The sequence below is a fragment of the Anomaloglossus baeobatrachus genome, chromosome 1 (genome assembly GCF_048569485.1).
Source record: "Anomaloglossus baeobatrachus isolate aAnoBae1 chromosome 1, aAnoBae1.hap1, whole genome shotgun sequence".
Lineage (NCBI taxonomy): Eukaryota > Metazoa > Chordata > Amphibia > Anura > Aromobatidae > Anomaloglossus > Anomaloglossus baeobatrachus.
Genome location: NC_134353.1, coordinates 556,483,602 through 556,503,305, shown reverse-complemented (window position 1 = coordinate 556,503,305; position 19,704 = coordinate 556,483,602). Strand labels below are relative to the sequence as shown.

Here is a 19,704-nt window from a genome sequence, read left to right as displayed (position 1 = left end):
ATTCCAGTAAAATCTGTGCTCTGAAAGTCAGATATCTCTCCTTCCCTTCCATGCTCTTCAGCTTAACCATATAATAGTCTCCAGCCCCATATTAGATAGCCCTGCATTCAGCAGAAATTGCAAAACAGTATTGTCCATTTTTACTCATCACCCTTTATGAAATGAAATATTTCAAGATAATATAACCTTGTCTCTTAAAAAAATGTAATTTTTTATTTACACAGCACAAGATAATAATTTTTTTACGGCATCTTTGGGTTCAAAATACTCACTATAGCCCTATATGAACTCTTTGTTTGTTATTCCTTCCAATCTGGAATCACTTAAAGGGAGCCTGTCACATCCTACATTAAACTGCCTCAATGTCTTGTTAGTGATGCAATGTGCATCACTAGCATGTATTTTTCAAACATATTTCTCAATATTTGTCTTAAAAACCCTACATTTTCTGATCATGTTGAATGCATTAAAATGAATTATATCTTCTATTTTAGTCATAGGGGTGGCGCTTGCCTTCAGTTTAGCAACGGCAGTCAGACTCAATCTTCAAATTATGTGCACCCCCAGCATTGGGATTGATTGTCATAACTGGCCCAACATCATGGCAATCTCTTATTAAATTACGCTTATGTGCATTGCCCCTCAACTATCCGGGCATGTGCACTGAGAGCAGAGTGACGGGAGCAGTCACACGGTTAGCGTGTGTGCTCCCAAGGAGACATGATAAAGCCTGAAGCATGTGCACATATGAAATGAATCTGGGGACATACACCCAGATTCAGTGACCATGCCCAGGGCTTAATCACATCTTCTTGGGAGCGTGCTTCTGTCCCTCTGTGAAGAAACAAGAGGGACACTTAAAGCACATACCCAGTCAGTAGATGTGCAGTGTGCAAGCATAGAATTCAATAGGAGATTGGCGTGATTTTTGGCCCGTCACGGCACCCAATCACAATATTTGGGTCATTCATAATTTGAAGATGGAGCTTGACTGACCATGACTGAACCAAAGCCAAATACCATACCTTTGACTAAAACAGAAGGTATCTAATGTTTCACTTGATTATAAAAAGTTTTTTTAAAATATATATGGTGAATTTTTGTTTGCGAAAACCATGTTAGTGATCCACAAAGCATCACTAGCAAGACATTGGGAAAGTTTAACACCAAAAATCAAGGGACAGGTTCCCTTTAAGGTATTTTTTATTACCTTGCCAACCACAGGAAGTCTGCTAATGCGGCATGAGCAAACGTTGCCCTCCAAAAAATGAAATAGCTTTTTTTCCTATTTATGCTACTTTATCCAGTGTTTATTCTGGGGAGTGGATTACTTGTGTGTTTTGTGTATAGTACATATTTAATAAAAGTAGTTTTATTCATCAAAAATGCTTAAAAACACAATGAAAATGCCACAAAAATTTCACCATTGCATTGTATTAAGTGTTTTTTTATTTGCTCATTGATTTATATGAGTAAAAAATTGCTGCAAAAACACTGAAAAAATGCTGAAATAATTGACTTGCTGCATATTTAAAAAATGCTGTCATTTTTAATCCAGTCAGTAAAAAATAACGTGTGTGCAATATGATTTTCCAAATCTCACAGCTTTTGCTGCTACTGTAAAGAGTTAACTAAACCAGGCCGCAGCCAATATTAGAGGGGTAGAAGTAAAAAAAAACATAGAAATAAATCCCCATTATAAAAATAACTTTTAATCTAATATTATTAAAAGGTAAAAAAAAACACAATAATAAACACAAAAACAGGACAATGCAGGGTATGTTGTAATAACAAATGCTAGGAGGAAGAAGGATAAACTATCTCTAAGTTGCCCTAATCAGGCTCTCCCTACCTAGCAATGGAGGGTAAGATGCCCTAGGGTTGTGGCACCCCTATTCACCGACGGGAGACCCTAATTGACCCTAATAAACCCTGCACAGGTCAACACTAACACCATACAGTTAGCAAAAAAGCCCCATCAAAATAAGATGTAAGCATCAGAAACTTATCTGAAACAGGTCCCGAAACGTTTCCTCCCAAAGATGTCAGGGAATGATCAGGGGACAGGTCCAGGAGGTTAATCGTCAATGCGGGAGCCTTCCTGGAGCACCAGAACGATGTTATGTGTGTGTATCGATGGTGTGTATCACCCTCACACACCATTGTCCTGGTGCTCCAGGAAGGCTCCCGCATTGACGATTGACCTCCTGGACCTGTCACCTGATGATTCCCTGACATCTTTGGGAGGAAACGCGTCGGGACCTTTTTCAGATAAGTTTCTGATGCTTCCATCTTATTTTGATGGGGCTTTTTTGCTAACTGTATGGTGTTAGTGTTGACCTGTGAAGGGTTTATTAGGGTCAATTAGGGTCTACCGTCAGTGAATGGGGGGCCACAACCCTAGGACATCATACCCTCTATTGCTAGGTAGGGAGAGCCTGATTAGGGCAACTTAGGGATAGTTTATCCTTCTCCCTCCTAGCATTTGTTATTACAACATACCCTGCATTGTCATGTTTTTTGTGTTTGTTATTGTGTTTTTTGACCTTTTAATAATATTAGATTAAATGTTATTTTTAATGGGGAATTATTTCTATTTTTTTTTACTGTAAAGAGTTACTTTCAATTTCCATGAAAAACCCACTGAAAAAAATGCTGCATAAAAAATGAAAATTGAAAACAGCCTAACGATGTTGAGGTAAAGTGAACACAAGTGCAATGTTACTCATTATTTTGTCTGGTATGACTATCTGCTCTAATAGAATGAAAATAAAAGTTTGAAAATTATAAATGGATCTAAATTATTTACCAAATTACCAATAATTTCATAAATAACACAAATTTTATTGACTTAAGTCTACCAAAAACAAGGAAATATTGGAATATTTTCAAGTGAAAAATTATATAAAGCATTTAAATGCAAACTCCTTGCTATTGTTATTATTATTTATTTTGTTTTTTTTCTTTCTTTAACAGGTACTGTATAAAAACTATGAATCCACTCCCCTGCAAAGTCTACAACACATAAGGCAAGTATGACATTTTAAACATGCTGTAGGTCTGAAACTAAACAGATGCCATATCTATATATACAAATAAGGCCAATTTATGAAGGTACATTAAATCTGAAGGTCAAAAATCACAAAATAGATCAAAAACTATGAATTTTGTTTTACCCCTTCAGGCCATGGCAATTACCTATTTTTCATTTTTATCTTCTTTCTTTCCAAGGTACTTAACTTTTTTATTTTACGTCAATATAGTCATATGAGAGCTTGTTTTTTTGTGGGACAAGTTGTAATTTTGAATGAAATAATTCATTTTGCCATGTAGTGTACTAGAAACTCGCAAAAAATTCCAAGTGCGGTGAAATGGCAAAAAATAAAATTACAAAAAAGTGCAATTCTACAATTGTTTTTATGTTTTTTTTATTTACCATGTTCACTGTATGGTAAAACTCTCCTGGCAGTATGACTTAACCCCTTAATGACCACCAAAATGCCTTTCAACGTAGTTAAAAGGCCTAATTCCACAGTGCTGTAGTTTAACGATGCTCAGGAATAAGGAATAGCACACCCCCGCTGAGACCTTGAAGATCACAATCCAGACAGGTTTTTCCAGCCCTCAGTCACGTGATCCTCGTTATTCACAGTATAACGACAATCATGTTACAGTAAATAATAGTGCTGGAAAAAAATGATTTCTCTCCCATTAGACATGAAAAACAAGTCAGATGGGAGAGAAATGCACCAGGGCAGTCAGAAAACCTGGGGCAAAGTGCTAGGATTGGCACATTAAATGGATATGCCTCTTCTGGGGTGGCTATGGCCTGCTATTTTTAGTCTAGGGAGGGCCAATAACCATGTCCCTTCCCAGCTTGAGAATACCAGCCCGCAGCTGCCTGCTTTACCTTGGTTGGTGATCCAATTTGGGGGATCCCCTATTTTAATTATTTATTTATAAATAAATAATTAAAAAAAAAACAGTGTGGGGTGATCTCCATTTTGAATTACAAGCCACAACAAAGCAGGCAGCTATGGGCTGCAGGCTGCAGCAGTATGTTTTACCTTGCTCCATATTCCCATAAGTCAGGATGTTATGGGTCTGGTAAATTAATGACAAAAGTGCAATTTTTTGGGACTGACCTGGGGAATCATAATGCCAGGTCAGATTTACCACATAATGAACATAGTAAAAAAAAAACAAAATCAAGAAATGGCATTTTTTTGCAATTTCACCGCACTTGAAATTATTTTCCCATTATCCAGTTCATTATGTGCAGAATGAATGCTGTCCTTCAAAAGTATAACTCTACCTGAAAAAAAGCCCTAATATGACTATATTGACACAAAAATAAAGAAGTTATGGCTCTTGGAAAAAGGGGAGGAAAAAACAAAAATGAAAAATGGAATTTCGCCGGGTGGTGAAGGTGCTCAAGGTTTGGTAGTGTTGAGATTCTTTGTTAAAATTCTTTGGGACTTCTGAATTCACATTATGTAGGATTCTCTCATCTCTAGTAAACAATCAAATTCGATGTTGGATACGTAATACTTTTTAGGTGATTTATTTTCTATTTCGGTTTTTGTTTTTTACGTGTTTTATTCTGTATGAGTCATGAGTTTCTCGTATGTTTTTCTTCTCATAAGTGCTTCCTAATGAATTCCTTCCTGGTATATACGGAGTGCTTTATATTGAGTACATCAGGATAGGTATGTGCAATGCAGGCTGCTGCAGAAAAAAATGCTGCTTTTTTAAGCATATTTGCTTGGACAGAGGAAATGTGAAGTACCTAAAAGCCTTTAGGTAGCTACAGCTTTTCACAATGTGGTGATGCTAATGGTTTCTTTTGAGTACATTATGTTCCTGACAAGTTAAATACATGCAGGATGATGCGGGTGAATATTGTGGCTTCCATGTACAAATATTAAACTTCTGTGATAAATGTACAATGCATAAACGTAATAAACATTTTTCAATAGCCATATACATGCACATATGTTTATCAAAACATATAAAAAAAATTGTGCATCTGGATGGATCCCACCTATAGGCTTTCAATGAAAAAACAAACCTAAAGCAGCATATTGTGTGTTAACTTAAATTTTTATATTGTTATGCGGTACCAAATGTCACTATGGTAATCATGCAACCCCGTCCATCACCCTTAGACTTCAACAGTAATATACTTACATTTTAACTGATATATTTTTTAGTGGACGACATAAAATTGTATTGAACTAGTATTGTGACAATTTGTATAATTTAATGAAAATTTAAAGAGGCTAGCCATTTTATGGAAATTTGTTTTTACTTAAATGCTTGTATTTTGGGCTAAAAATAATAGTTGAAATTAGGTTTGATTGCATATTTTGCATTTGATTACTTTCACAGGGCAGAGACTGAGCCACAGAGATGAGTGTTGATATCACTAAAGTAATTTGCGGTCACAGCTGGAGGTTCCCACAGTCCTCCACCTGTGATCACAAATAACCTGATCTCAGGTGACCTCATTGAACTGAGTGACCTCACCTCACATGACTCTGGTGGGGCTGAGAGGAGAGTGAACTGTGTTCTGGGCATGCATGCCCAGACTGCTATCACCAGCAGAGAGGCAGCCCCTCCCCGACCAGTGATGTGCCCTGCTCAGTTGGTCTGATTCCGGTCCTCATATTTATGAACTTCCAAGAGATAAATGTACAGGACCAGAGTAAATAGCAGAAATATATTAGGAAAGTGTTAGTTAGGAAAAGTTAGGATAAAAGAAAAAGGGTCACATTAGTAGTGGAAAACCTCTTAAACACATTTTCCTGTGTATATTTGATGAAGCAAGGATTGCTTAGGGTTGAGGGAGGGTAAAGGTATATTTGTTCTTACCCCGAGTGTATTCTGATTCATCTACTCATCTATAATACTGTTTAGGGACAGAGAAATCTCTCAGCACCTTTTCTTCAGGGCCATTGAGGAATAAACAAGTTACAGTTGACTTAAAGCAATTAGATGTAATTGTAAAGACCCAAATTAGACATAGTCACATGATTGTCTTTACTGTTTGGCATTGTAGGAAATGACACAGTTGAAGTCTGCATGAATTAAAATGACTATGCAAGAAGCCATGTGTATGCAATCTCTATAAATGCAATGAGTTTCTCTCTCTGTTAATTGTAGGTTAATTTAATCAACACTGGATTGACCTGAATTGCTTGATAAAATTCTGTTTCTAAACATTTTTCAGCACAGATTACCATTTTATCATTATCAACTAAACTGGAATGTTTATATTGCTGATAGAATACTGAAAAATAAGTCCAAAAATATGTAATTGCATATATTCTTGTCATTTGTATTCATGTCATGATTTTCTTCCCTTTCTCTAAATATAGAACTTAGTTTGTGAATACAAGTTCAATGACACACTCATATTTATGTATGTGGGGCTTGACCAGGATTAGAATAAGAAAACACTTTCTTTCCAGAAACAGCTTCATGTTTCACCAGGGTTTGTGTATAGTACTGCTGCTTATATCTTTTCATGTCAAAAGGGATGGGTTGCAAAACATCAGAGTGCAAGAGTATCTCATTGTAGGAAAAGACAAAAAAAATCTCTTGAACTTTTTAAAATCTCATTTTATTTTCAACTATACATTCTTTTTACATATAGAAACATTTAGATTGAGACTTCTGAAAGCAGAAGCTTATCTTTGAAAATCATGCCCCTTAAATCCCTTTATTTTTGGTAGATATTTAGTTAATACCAATTGGTTATTCTTTAATCAGTTAAGGTAACTTGTTGGATATTTCTTTCACTTTAAATATTTTTTTTTTAAAAAAAACTCATGTTTTATGTCATTTGAAAGAAATATGAAGAATGAGCAGAAGAATGGTATCGTGTAAAATGCTCCAAAACATTTGTGACTTTTGGTATTTTCACAATAATCTTCACCTGGGTGAAATGGGTGTAGTTGGAGTGGTGACGCCTGATCATAAAATGTATAATTAGCTGAGGTATGCCGTATGCCACAAATCTTACTCTAGTGTCTGATTGGAGCAAGATTTGTGGCAAAGTGCATGGAAGTACAAGTTACTTTTAAGATGCAGTTTATTTTTTATGTGGCATGGGAAACATAAAGGGGTGGTCTGAAGACAAAGGGAAATCTCATTTAAATCCCTATTTATTCAATGATATAATTAAAGCTAATTTCTATTATGCTTGTACTAAAAATACCCTACTATTCCCTAACTGCACTATATAATTGCTATTCAATTTTTTTAGTTCCTGTCTGATAACAAATGATTGGAGAATTCCAATGCATGCTGAGGTATTCAAACAAAGTGTAATCAGGGGGCAGAGTCTGTGGCAATAACCGTATCCTCTGTCCCCTCCCTGAAATGAAACGTCATCATGACACTCATTTCAGGGGCTGGTTCGCCTCTATGTCCCTCCCTGTAGTGCCCCAGCTGTCCCTGCTTCACTGTCAGATTAGCCAATAAGAGCAGGGAAAGATGGTCACATCAAAGGCAGGGAGACAAACCATAATGGACATTGTATATCATGGGCCATTAAGGGGTTTATAGAAATAGCTCCATCCTGCCTCTTCTCAAACAGGGAGAAAATAACATGCAGACAACTCCGCAGGGTTTTATATATATATATATATATATATATATATATATATATATATATATATATATAGCAATGAACAAAAACATACATAAACCATGATTAAAAAGGACCCTCAAACAGTAGGGCTACTATAATAACACAACATTTTTAAACAGAGAAGTTGATAAACTGCGCAAAATAACTGATGTTGCCTACACTCATATAACATATAGTATGTCAGAAGAGAAATGTTGAGCTACAAGGATATAGTGTGAAAGTCCCATAAAATATCAGGACATTTTGAGAAATGTAATGTCCTAAGGTTTCCAACAGAATTCTGTGAGCGTAGTAAAAATGACAGTCACCATCTAGTGTAGTACGTATCTGTTTAGCATCTATTAAAAGTACATGGTTCCAGGTTTGTACGTTTTCCCCCCTCTTCATTCTTGGGGTTCATCAGGGGATTCCTTCACAAGTGGAGCAGTGCTAGCAATGAGCACTACATATTCTATTTGCATTAAAGGAGAAATCTTACACAAAATATTCAACAAGATGGAATTTATGGTCGAAAAAATTCACTCCAAATCTTAAAATGTTTAATCCTTGATGAGAGTTATTTTTCAAGTTTTAAGGGTAATACACATGAATTCTTCCATATATTTCTCTTAAGATTATATTTTGCCATTTTAGAGTTACTGTAGACAAGTTTATGTACAAAAATACAACTAAAAGTTAAGCAAATTTCAGAACTCCTTTTCCTACTCAATTCTCCTCCATTTGTTTCCTTTCTTTCCTCCCCTCACCTTCCCCCCCTCCCTGGATAAATTGTTAAACTTATATAGACTTGACTATAATTTGTTACTTATTTTGCATGTTGTCAACATAACTTGTAAAAATTGTATTTCACTTTACGTTATAAAAATCAATAAAGTATACATACTTTATTGGCAATGAGCGACATTGTGGAACATTGTGTGCGGACAGGAGAGTGACTTTGTATTCCCTGTGAGAGCCGGAAGTTAATAAGCACTGTTTATTTGGTTATTTCTAAAGAAAAGGATGGGTCCCTTAGTATGTCTAGCTACCGAAACCTGAGTCTTTTGAAGTGAGAGATCCTCATCCTGCGAGCTTTAAGAAGGGCACCCACAAAGGCCAGTTATTGAGGCTACGCTGAAAGTGTTCAACATTGAGAGTCTTTTTGGCACAGAGTAATGACCTTAAAAGGAGTTTTTTTGGAAAGGGTGCATCTATCAGACATTGTAAAATCTACATATAAATATGCATTGACTTGGCACAAAATGATGGGGCTTAAGCTCCAATCTAAACAAACTACGGACTCTATTACTCTGATAATTGTTACTTTTGATGATCAGACGGATATGTTAATGAATTTCTAGGTGAGACATTGGTGCATCCTGAAGGCTGACCCTGATATAAGTGACTCTATGTCAAATGCACCATCTATCATATTCAGGAGAGGGAAATCCTTGAGGTACCACCTGGACAACAGTCACTTCACACATCCAAAACCGATTGGTACTTGGCTTGACTGTAGGTCAATTAGTGCCTACAGATGCGGCTCCCCTACTTTTTGTTAATTTATTACACCATCCAAGAACTTCAGGAGTGCTGTCTCAAGTGAGATTTATGCTGTGAGACAATTTGAAAACTGTAAAATATCTAGGTTGGTTTATTTATTCACATGCACCTGTCCAATAAATTATGTGGGTAGTACCAAGAAGCAGCTGTGTTCATATCAATGAGCATTTGTGAGATATTATAAATGGCAGAAATACCCTATTAGCCCATCACACCTTGCAAAAACATAATGGGATATGAATTCTATTTCATTTAGTGTTATCGAAGTGATCCATCCTTGTGCAAGATGAGAAGACTGTGATAAAAACATCATACAATGTAAAAATAGATTTTCTGGGTTGAGTAACTCAGCATCATCTAATTACTATTATTTTTCTAGTGTTTAATCATTTATAGACCAAATGTATAATACACCAGTTTTTTGCATATAAGCCATGATTGGCAATACTAGCTGAACAGTAGTCAAGTACTGTGTCTTATATTCTACATCATTTATATAGCTTTTGTTTTTAGGTAGGAAAGATTTTGTTGATATTTCATATCTGGGTATCCCTGTTTCATTAATTTATTTTATACAGTACTATCATTTTTCTCTTCATTATAAGATTCATTCATTTACCCTTATATCTAGGTCTAATGCGGGCGTCACACAAGACAATCTATCGTGTGATATGTCGTCGGGATCACAGTTTTCGTGACGCACATCCGACATCGTTTACACGTCGTCCCTTGTGAAACCTACGAGCGACGCAGAACGTTCGCATCGTGTATCGCTGGCACATTGTTTATTTTTAAAAAGTAATTTATTTTTCTTTGCACTGGCTGTTCATCACACCTGGGGGAACACATAGCTCCGTGTGACACCCCGGGAATGATGAGCACAGCTTACCTGTGTCCCGCGGCTCCCGTCGGCTATGCGGAAGGAAGGAGGTGGGCGGGATGTTTACGTCCCGCTCATCTCCGCCCCTTCGCTTCTATTGGCCAGCCTCTGTGTGACGTCGCTGTGACGCCGAACGTCCCACCCCCTTCAGGAAGTGAATGTTCGCCGCCCACACCGACGTCGCTCAGCATGTAAGTACGTGTGACGGCTGTTTAACGACTTTGTGCGCCACGGGCAACTAATAACGACGGGGGCGGGTATGATCGCTCGTGCGATCACATGATAGATTGTCCCCTGTGACGCCCACATTAGTCTACTTTATCCACACAATACCACATTTAGACGGTGTCTATGAGTGAAACAATCCTCATTGTGCATAATGTGCTCCTGCTGTAATTTAAATACAGGAAACGGCTCATTTATACCTTTAGCCACTTCTCCAATGGCTTCATGTATTCTGGCCCTGGAATGCACTATGCATTTCAGTGAGCATAAAATGTTATTTCCGGAATGATTTATTTGGTTTGTCTCAAACTGAAATGCATTTTCTAGCATGAGCGCCATTCCAGGTAGTGCTCGGTCTTTAAGTTTATCACTCATAAACAGGAATCTGACAATTATTGAAAAGGTCCCCTTGGTTATATCCAGGTCTGGATTGGGTATTTGCCTGGAGGGCCACAACACTGATCCACTAAGTGGGCTGCCAGACAATTTTTGGCCATGGGCTCTTTAAATCTTGGTTGTCGTACCTTTAAAAAATCTACATGCAGGCACTATGCTCACCCATGTGCAGTCACGGTGGTACTGCAAAGATGATAACCAAGTTTAATGCTAGCCAGTACCAGCATCAGGATATTTCTCTGTGGGCGGAAATCATGGTCCACTCCCTGGTGTCTCCATGAATGATCCACTGCCATGATCCACTCCCTTTGTGTCTACAAAGAATCTGCTACTCTGCACACACAGCTCTGAAACCACTACTGCCTTTAATATTCCCCCATTTCCAGAACCTGGGTTCGTGCTGACCCCATGGAACCCTTATTGGTGTTTGCAGCAGTCACAACCCTTTATGTGATGTATTTACAACTGTCCCAGCAGCCTATGTGATGCATACATGGTAGTTACTGCCCCCTATATTATGTATATATTTTATATAAATATATATATATATATATATATATATATATATATATATATATATATATATATATATATATAAAGTAAACACCATAATATAGTATATAGCATGATGCTGTGTTTCTATAGTATATACTGTGAAATCATATACAGTATAGAGTTTATATAGTATGGTGCTTTGTATATAGTGCGGAATCCACACCATATAAACTTGCACATCTCTACACTATATATTATATGTACAGCTCAACTTTATATGATTTACTGAAGCATATAGTGTGGAGCTGTGTATATGATAGTTTATAGCATAAATTGTGGAGCTGTTTATACTACTCCTGTCCTGTATACATGGTGTAAATGTCAGTATCTGCTCTTATTATGTATGTATATAAATAGAGATTGTGCAGTACCAATTCTCCTATCCTGTATATTGGGTGTAATTTTTAGGATCTGTATATACACTACGCATTGCCACTTATGCTGTCCTGTATATAAGCTATGATTCTCAATATCTGTATTATTCTGTATGTACAGCATACATTACACAGTACCACTTGTCCAGAATAATATAAAATTCTCATTATCTGTATTACTCTGTATTTATGCACTGCATAGCACTATTTCTCTTGTATACTGAATGTAATTTACTGTATCTGCATTATTATAAAAATATACACTGCCCTGTACATCTTCTACTGTCCTGCATCTGTACATTGCACAGTACCACTTCTCCTGCCCTGTTCACTGGGTATAATTCTCAGTATTTTTATTATTCTGTATATATATATATATATATATATATATATATATATATATATATATATATATACACATTGCAAAGTACCACTTCTCTCATGTAAACATGGTGTAAATCTCGATCTGTATAAACACACTACACAGTGCCACTACTGCCCTGTATACTAGGTGTAATTCTTGGCATCTGTATTATTCTGCATATACACTCCACAGTACCACTTCTTCAGTCTTGTGCACTGTGTGTAATTCTCAGCATCGCTATTCATTATTAGTTTCTTTTCAAAAGTGCAGAGCAGTGATGTTTACATGTATCTAGTTGAATGCAAAACATTCCAAATACATCCACTTTCATGTTCTATATCAGTATCTTCACTATAAATTCTAACTTTTCAGATTTATAATAAGTTTTATTCCCAGTTGCCAGCTGATCAATATAGCCTCTACACTTGTTGGAGATGGTATAAATCTTTCTATTTGAACCCAGGTAAGATCCATTACTTATTTAAATCAGATTGCAATGATTTATTCATAACAACACCAGCATGAATTGGTGAATGGAATTTTCATATTCATAAAAATAGAAATTTTGAAGATTTGAGACCTGTTCTTTCAAGTCCACCTCTCTTCATCATAACTTTAGTCTGTGCCTCGTCTAGTCCTTTTAAATAACATGTTTTGATGTGACTCAAAAGCTAGTGCATTCTGTATTGACATATGTCTGAAGGACTCCATTAGACTGTGTGTTATACCAAAAAGCTAATGAGTATAAATAGTTTTTCAATGTTATATATATAATAAAATATATAGATATCTTTCCAGAAAAAATCCAGCAGACAGATTCCAAGACAGGAAAATTTCTTTATAAAACTCTTTCAAAACAAATTCTATTTGTAAATTCCATTAAATATAGATTCACACGTGGGGCAAAGGTTGTGGTACGGATAAGGGTAGTAGTCCCCCTGGACTACGCGTTTCGGCATGTATGCACCTTCTACTTGGACCATGTGCTTTTAATAAATGAATAAATATTCAAATAAATATTAGAGATAAAGAAAATACTTAGAATATATCATTGCATACATCAAAAAGGGACATACCATGGAAAAGAACCTCCATCAAAACACAAGCAAACAGAAAACATGTGGATAGAGTATAATGGTACATACAGTATGTGTTTCCAAATTTCCACCAGTCATCTAGTAGTTTTATGAGGATCTGTCAACTGGTTATAAATAGACAGTTTTTGCTCTTATTATATTCCTTCTCTGCTAGAGTAATCCATTTTGGGGGTATTTTTTATCTGCACATGGTTTCAGACATATGTACTTATTATGTATTGATAATTGTTAATTTTTATGGCCTTCACAAAAGAGACATTGCTCACAGAGTCATAGGACAGAGCAGCCTACAGAAAGGCTCCCAGGGAAACCTGTGAGGGCCAACCCCTTGGTAAACAGTATAAAAGTCAGCACTAAATAAAAAAAGGGTCCATACTCTAGAACCGCATAGCAGATTTAAATAAAATTAAAAAAAAATTAACCAACAGAATCCTCAGGGGGATAAGCTGTAATAAAATAATAGCAAAACTTGGCCACTTTTCATCTAGTGACAGATCCCCTTTAAGGTCACTCTTTCCATTTATACTACCTGTAGGAGTCAATGTTGGATATGTGGCATATGACTCTTGATAGTTCAACATGTCACTTTGATACTTAAAGACAGAATGCATCTACTTCAAGTGAAGCAGAATCAGCTCCTGAGCCTGCTACATACACAGCAAACATCTCTACCATGGGTATGTTCATTACGGGACCTTTAAGGATTAAACAGCCTATATTCCCATGCATATCATAACCTGGCATAACTAAACACAAGGCAAAGGCCAACTGTTACTTAACTAGCTGTCCAGAGATCATGAATTCATTAGTTGGAATTAATTTTTTATTGCTCTGGCGTTAAATTACATGAGGAAAACACAAAATGACAATTTGTATATTCATTGAATGGCATGTATACCAATGTATTACCCCAAAGGCTTTATCTTTTGACTTTAGTCCTTTTGTCCAGAGTATTTCTCAAATTTACCGATAGTTAAGTGATTGACCTTGCTCTTACCCTTGAATCCTGACTAACATAGAGAATGCTATAAATAAAAATATAACACAGCTTTAATACTGTGACTCCTAAAAAAACATTTTGATTGAAACAAATATGATATATGTTTGTAAACAGAAATGGTAAAATAAAGGCATGTTTCCCATCTTAACATGAATTTCGGAAGGCTGTTACTGGGAAACAAAGTAGTTGTGATAAGAAAACCACTTGGCACCTATATAAATTCATATTAAACAGCTAATAGTCTTTTATAATTATTTTACTTAATAGCAATTTGATTGGCCGCTTCATCATACTGTCACATTGTCGGCTGTTGTTACAAGTAACAGGGAAATCAAATTGGAAACCCCAATGTCAATTGATGCATGGTAAAATAATGAAATACTGTTTCATCTCTATCATTATGATACTAGATTAATGTACAACATGTTAAAATTTGCATTAAATTGTGATTACTATAAAATAGTGGCCATATTACTTCTACTCATTTAGTCTGCCGAGTTCTGCCTCATTTCATGATACCGTCTAAGTGAGCTCATAATTGGTAGACTGCAAGACAGATTATTACTTGACTGTTTTTTGTAATTGAGATGTCTCAGGGGAATTCTTCTTAACTAAGACACTTCTTATGGTTTTCTCCTCTTAAAAAGAAACATTCTGATTTGCCTTAAAATTGAACCATTATTTTTTGTGTTGGAGGAAATAGATCTGAATACCCAATGCAAAATAAAAGATAGCAAAGTAAAGCGGGCTTTACACGCTACGAGATCGCTACAGCGATCTTGTTGGGGTCACGGATTTTGTGACGCATATCCGGCCGCTGTAGCGATGCCGTTGCGTGTGACACCTATGAGCAATTTTGCATCGTCGCAAAAACGTGCAAAATCGCTCATCGGTGACATAAGGGTCCATTCTCAAATATCGTTACTGCAGCAGTAACGAAGTTGTTCTTCGTTCCTGCGGCAGCACACATTGCTCCGTGTGACACCGCAGGAACGAGGAAGCTCTCCTTACCTGCCTCCCGGCCACAATGCAGAAGGAAGGAGGTGGGCGGGATGTTCGTCCCGCTCATCTCCACCCCTCCGCTTCTATTGGGTGGTGGTTCAGTGACACTGCTGTGACGTCGCTGTGACGCTGAACGAACCGCCCCCTTAGAAAGGAGGCGGTTCGCCGGTCACAGCGACATCGCAGGGAAGGTAAGTCCATGTGACGGGTCCAGGCGATGTTGTGTGTCACGGGCAGAGATATGCCTGTGTCGCACAACCGATGGGGCGGGTACGCACGCTGGCGATATCGGTACCGATATCGCAGCGTGTAAAGCGGCCTTAAGTCATTGGTTAAAATATAAATCCAAAAATGGAAATAGAGATCCATATCTTATATATGCATATCTACCAAAGCAAGCAAATTAAAACTACACTAGACCTGCATTATTATATAAATGTATCAAAAAGACACAAGTAAGTCCAAAAAATTACAAAATTATTGACATAGTACTAACAAACATCATAGATTCATCACATGATCAGAAATGGATATCAAAAAACACAGTAAAAAGTTTTTACCCCTTATTCAGGTCAGTATAACCCCAACACACACACTACCTGGAGAACCAAACTGCCCAGCACCTCTACGCACGTTTCACACCCGCTTCATCACCTCCTGATAAAGCGGGTGTGAAATGCGCGTAGAGGTTCTGGGCAGTGTGGTTCTCCAGGTAGTGGTCCTTAAAACTCTCAAACTGCCTTCCAGCAGCTTATTGTTTTTGATCTTTTCCCCTCCCTTCCCTGCTTGGCAGCGCGGTATGGTGTGTATTGGGGTTATACTGACCTGAATGCGGGCAATTTGTATATGGGGAATTTCTATTCAAACATTGTGTCAACCTTATGTCTATGTATGTGTGACTTGTAATGTTTTCTCTGTGTACTATGTAACTGTATGGCACTGTCACTTTAAAATTGGAATTTACAGCCTGCCTTATCCTTGCTGGACTGTCAGTTTGTAATATCATACTTGGTGTATCCAACTGATTACATTATGTGTTTTTCTGTTTTTCTTGACCACTTTAATGCACTAGCTTAATTACCACACTGTTCCAGGATTTTTTCTGTGTTTTTAAGGGGTAAAAATGTTTTACTGTGTTTTTTGATATCCATCTCGGATCATTTGATGAATCTATGGTGTTTGTTAGTACTAGTTCAATAAATTTGTAATTTTTTGGACGTACTTGTGTCTTTCTGATACATTTTTACATTGGTTAAAATACTAGGTTGTTACCAATAAAAATTATTCTAATTGAAAAAATTAAGCTCAACCTTTACTATAAGTAATCATCAATTTACTACTTCGTTCAAATCTTAAAGACTTCCATTAACTAAAATAGAGAATTTCTGTAAGGTGTGTTTTGCAACAATTTACATTCAGTGCTTCCATTAAATACAACCACTGTCAAAAAATGTGCCAAGGCCTGGGATTTGTATAAGGGATTGCAGTGTATAAAAATTTGTTTTATAAAATGATATTTAAAGTATAGGCTTCCTTATTATGACATCTACAGTATGTTTTGTTCTGAAACGCTGCAGTGATTTATACAAAGCTTAGTTGATAGAGTCAGAATGAGGAGAAATGTCACCTCAGGGTGGTTCACCACTAGCTTCTTACTGGTCAACAGTGCATAATTGACATGTGTTTTCCATTACACCAAAGGAGATACATTTCAATTTAATTAAAGCAGGCAAATGACCCATCTAGATGACCTGTCAAGATGACACATCCAGATTTTGCTTTTAAAACTGTTCTTTGTTATAGCATAAATGCCTGCAAATAGGAAGCGGATTCCCTAATTAAATTTGCTTATGGTTCAGGCAGCACAAATGATCTGTGAGTTTAATAACTTGACAAATCTCTCAATATTTTCTCGCATAAGTAAAAACATACAATACCATTGTGTTTTTACCTATGATTTCACTTTATTTGATGATTGACATATCCTGAGATTAGTGACATGAGATGACCAGGAAAAAAAATGAACAAAATGTGGTTTTGCATTATCCTGTTAGGAGACAGTAGTACTACATGTGTCAATATATAGCTATTTATCGGTTGGGATGTTTGGAATACACTATAATGAGTGGAGCATTGTTAATCAGAGAAGTATAAGAGGCTTGTATAAAAAGTTGTGTTTTTAGGAAACACTAAATATCCTAATTTACCTGACTGTCGAGGATAAGGCATTCTAGAAAAATTGTGCTGAATAAATGGATAAATGATGCTATTGTTGTTAATGATGGTAAACATACCTTTAAATCAATCACTACATTTCTTGTAGTAGTACACATGTAGTATATTATGACATGTGTGGGTGGTCAAAAATATACGTCGGCCTGACCTCCAGGGAAATAACGATCAGAGTTTTTGAACATGTGAGGGACATTGGTGCCGCCACTACAGTGACTGATGTTGCAACTTTGAAGACTACCGTGTCATTTCAAAGAGGACAACAATTGTTATCCTAGGACCCTTAAAGACAGGGGTATAAAGCTAATGCAGGTAGGGATAAGAGGTGGAAACCTGAAGAAGTTACTTGCACAGAAAGAAACAAAGTGAGTTGTTTCTTTCCACACTTAATTTCCAATGGCTTTAATGAGGCATTGATTTTTTTTTTGTCTTTCCTGTTGGTCTCTTGCTATTCATACTTGTGATTTTTTTCTGGATATTATATTTTATATTTTTCATTATATTTTCTTCTTTAATTTTTTACTATTTTTATTTTTTGTTTATTTTTTTGACTTGTCTCTTTTTTATGTGCTCTCGTAAGTTTATTTTTTTTATTTTTAATAGCACTTTTCTGCACACCAACAAGATATGGATGAGTAATTGTCAGTGTTCACCTCCTTGCACTGGATGCAAAAAATTATTTATGCCACTATGTATGTACATTATCTTTCAGAAATGTAATGTATTCTGGTGTACTATTTATATATGTATATACTGTATTCCCTATATGCAGCTAATTATGAAATACTACTTATGCATGTACTTTTAATATGATGTCTGCTTTATTATGTTGCCCACTGACTGTGATGAGCATGTGCACTCTGCCATATTGCTCACTCTTCGCTCCTGCAGCATCTGTCAGGTTTGCTGCTCTGATCCCATTGCCTAGATAACGCGTTCCTGCTCCCCGGCTCTTAAAATGCATGGAGAAGCCGCGGCAATGTTGAGTGAACTTTGTGGTCAGCAGCCCATGTGCCATGTATATCACATTGTATATCACATGTATATTCATTGGCTGTTTTGAAACATGTGACCTGTGATCACAAGTTCAAAATATTCTACTCTTTGATAATCAAATACTTCTTTTGAGAAAGCATTACCTTGCATAGGCGAAACACGTGTCAGATTCTTTTGTGAGGTCCCTATTTCCTCCCAAAACAGTCATATCTGGGTAGTTTATTACTTTGGGTTTTTTGATACATGCCAATATGTATGTTTGCTCAGTTAGCTTTATAAGTATGACTACAAATGGAGGCCATTTGAGGATTGATATGTATTTACTACCAATTCACATGAAGATTTGAGACATTGTGAACAGATGGGAACTGTGAATTTTTATTACAACTATGTCTGAATACAACTGATTATCAGGGGTAGGGCATTCTAGAAAAATTGTGTTGAAGAAATGAATAAATTATGTTTTTGCTGTTAAAACAAAGAGCACAAGTAGGGTGGTAAGAGGTGGCTATTAGAATAAAGTTACTCTTAACCCCTTAACGACTGCAGGCAGTAATACTTCATTCCAGCCGTCATAGTGTTAATCCCACCAGGCTTCCACGGGCAGCCGGTGGGGCCCAACGCACATGTCAGCTGATTTGTACAGCTGACATGTGTGTCTAGTAGGCACGAGCAGATCTGCCTATCGTACCTGTAAGGGACGTTTCACACATCAAGATTTTCGCCGGATCCGGCGCACTCCAGTACAGTGTGATACAGTACAATGGCAGCGCGGAAACCTCCGGGTCACATGTTATGGTCACATGACAGCATATGACCAGAGCTTGTCGTGCTGCCATTGTACTGTATACACTGTACTGGAGTGTGCCAGATCTGCCAATCTGGCTAAAAGGCGGATGTTTGAAACTAGCCTAATCCCTTAAATGGCACTGTCAAAATATGACAGCAATATTATTCTCAATCGCGGTCGCGGTTAAAGTTTACTCACCACCCAACACCGGAAATCACGTGACGTGATCACATGGATCCAATGGTAGTCATGGAAGCACAGGGTCATGTGATGACTCTTGTAGCTCACATGACTCACTTCCTGTTTCACCCAGCCGAGAGCTGTGTGAGGCAGGAGATGACCATTTCTGGTGTTCACAGCGGTGTAGCTGTGATCAGCAAAACTGGAAGAGCGATCAGACTGCTGATCCTTATAGTTCTCTAGAAGGTCTAGTAAAATAAAAAAGGTAATAAAAGGTTTTGAAAAATAAAAAAAAATAAAATACCTAAAAGTTGAAATGACCCCCCTTTATCCCCACTGAAAATTAAAGGGTTAAAAAAATGAAAAAAATATGCAGACATTTGGTATCCCCGAGTTCAGAAATGCCTGATCTAT

At 36.9% G+C, this 19,704-nt stretch overlaps 1 protein-coding gene across 5 annotated transcripts in view; it reads left to right on the top strand.

The window, feature by feature from the left end:
• Window positions 1-19,704, top strand: part of LINGO2 (leucine rich repeat and Ig domain containing 2) — a 2,307,572-nt gene that overhangs the window by 515,813 nt on the left and 1,772,055 nt on the right. For all 5 annotated transcript variants that reach the window (XR_012724629.1, XM_075316936.1, XM_075316938.1 and 2 more), the window contains exon 3: window positions 2,977-3,029. The gene's annotated coding sequence lies outside the window, so the exon portion shown is untranslated. The remainder of the gene's footprint in view (window positions 1-2,976; window positions 3,030-19,704) is intronic.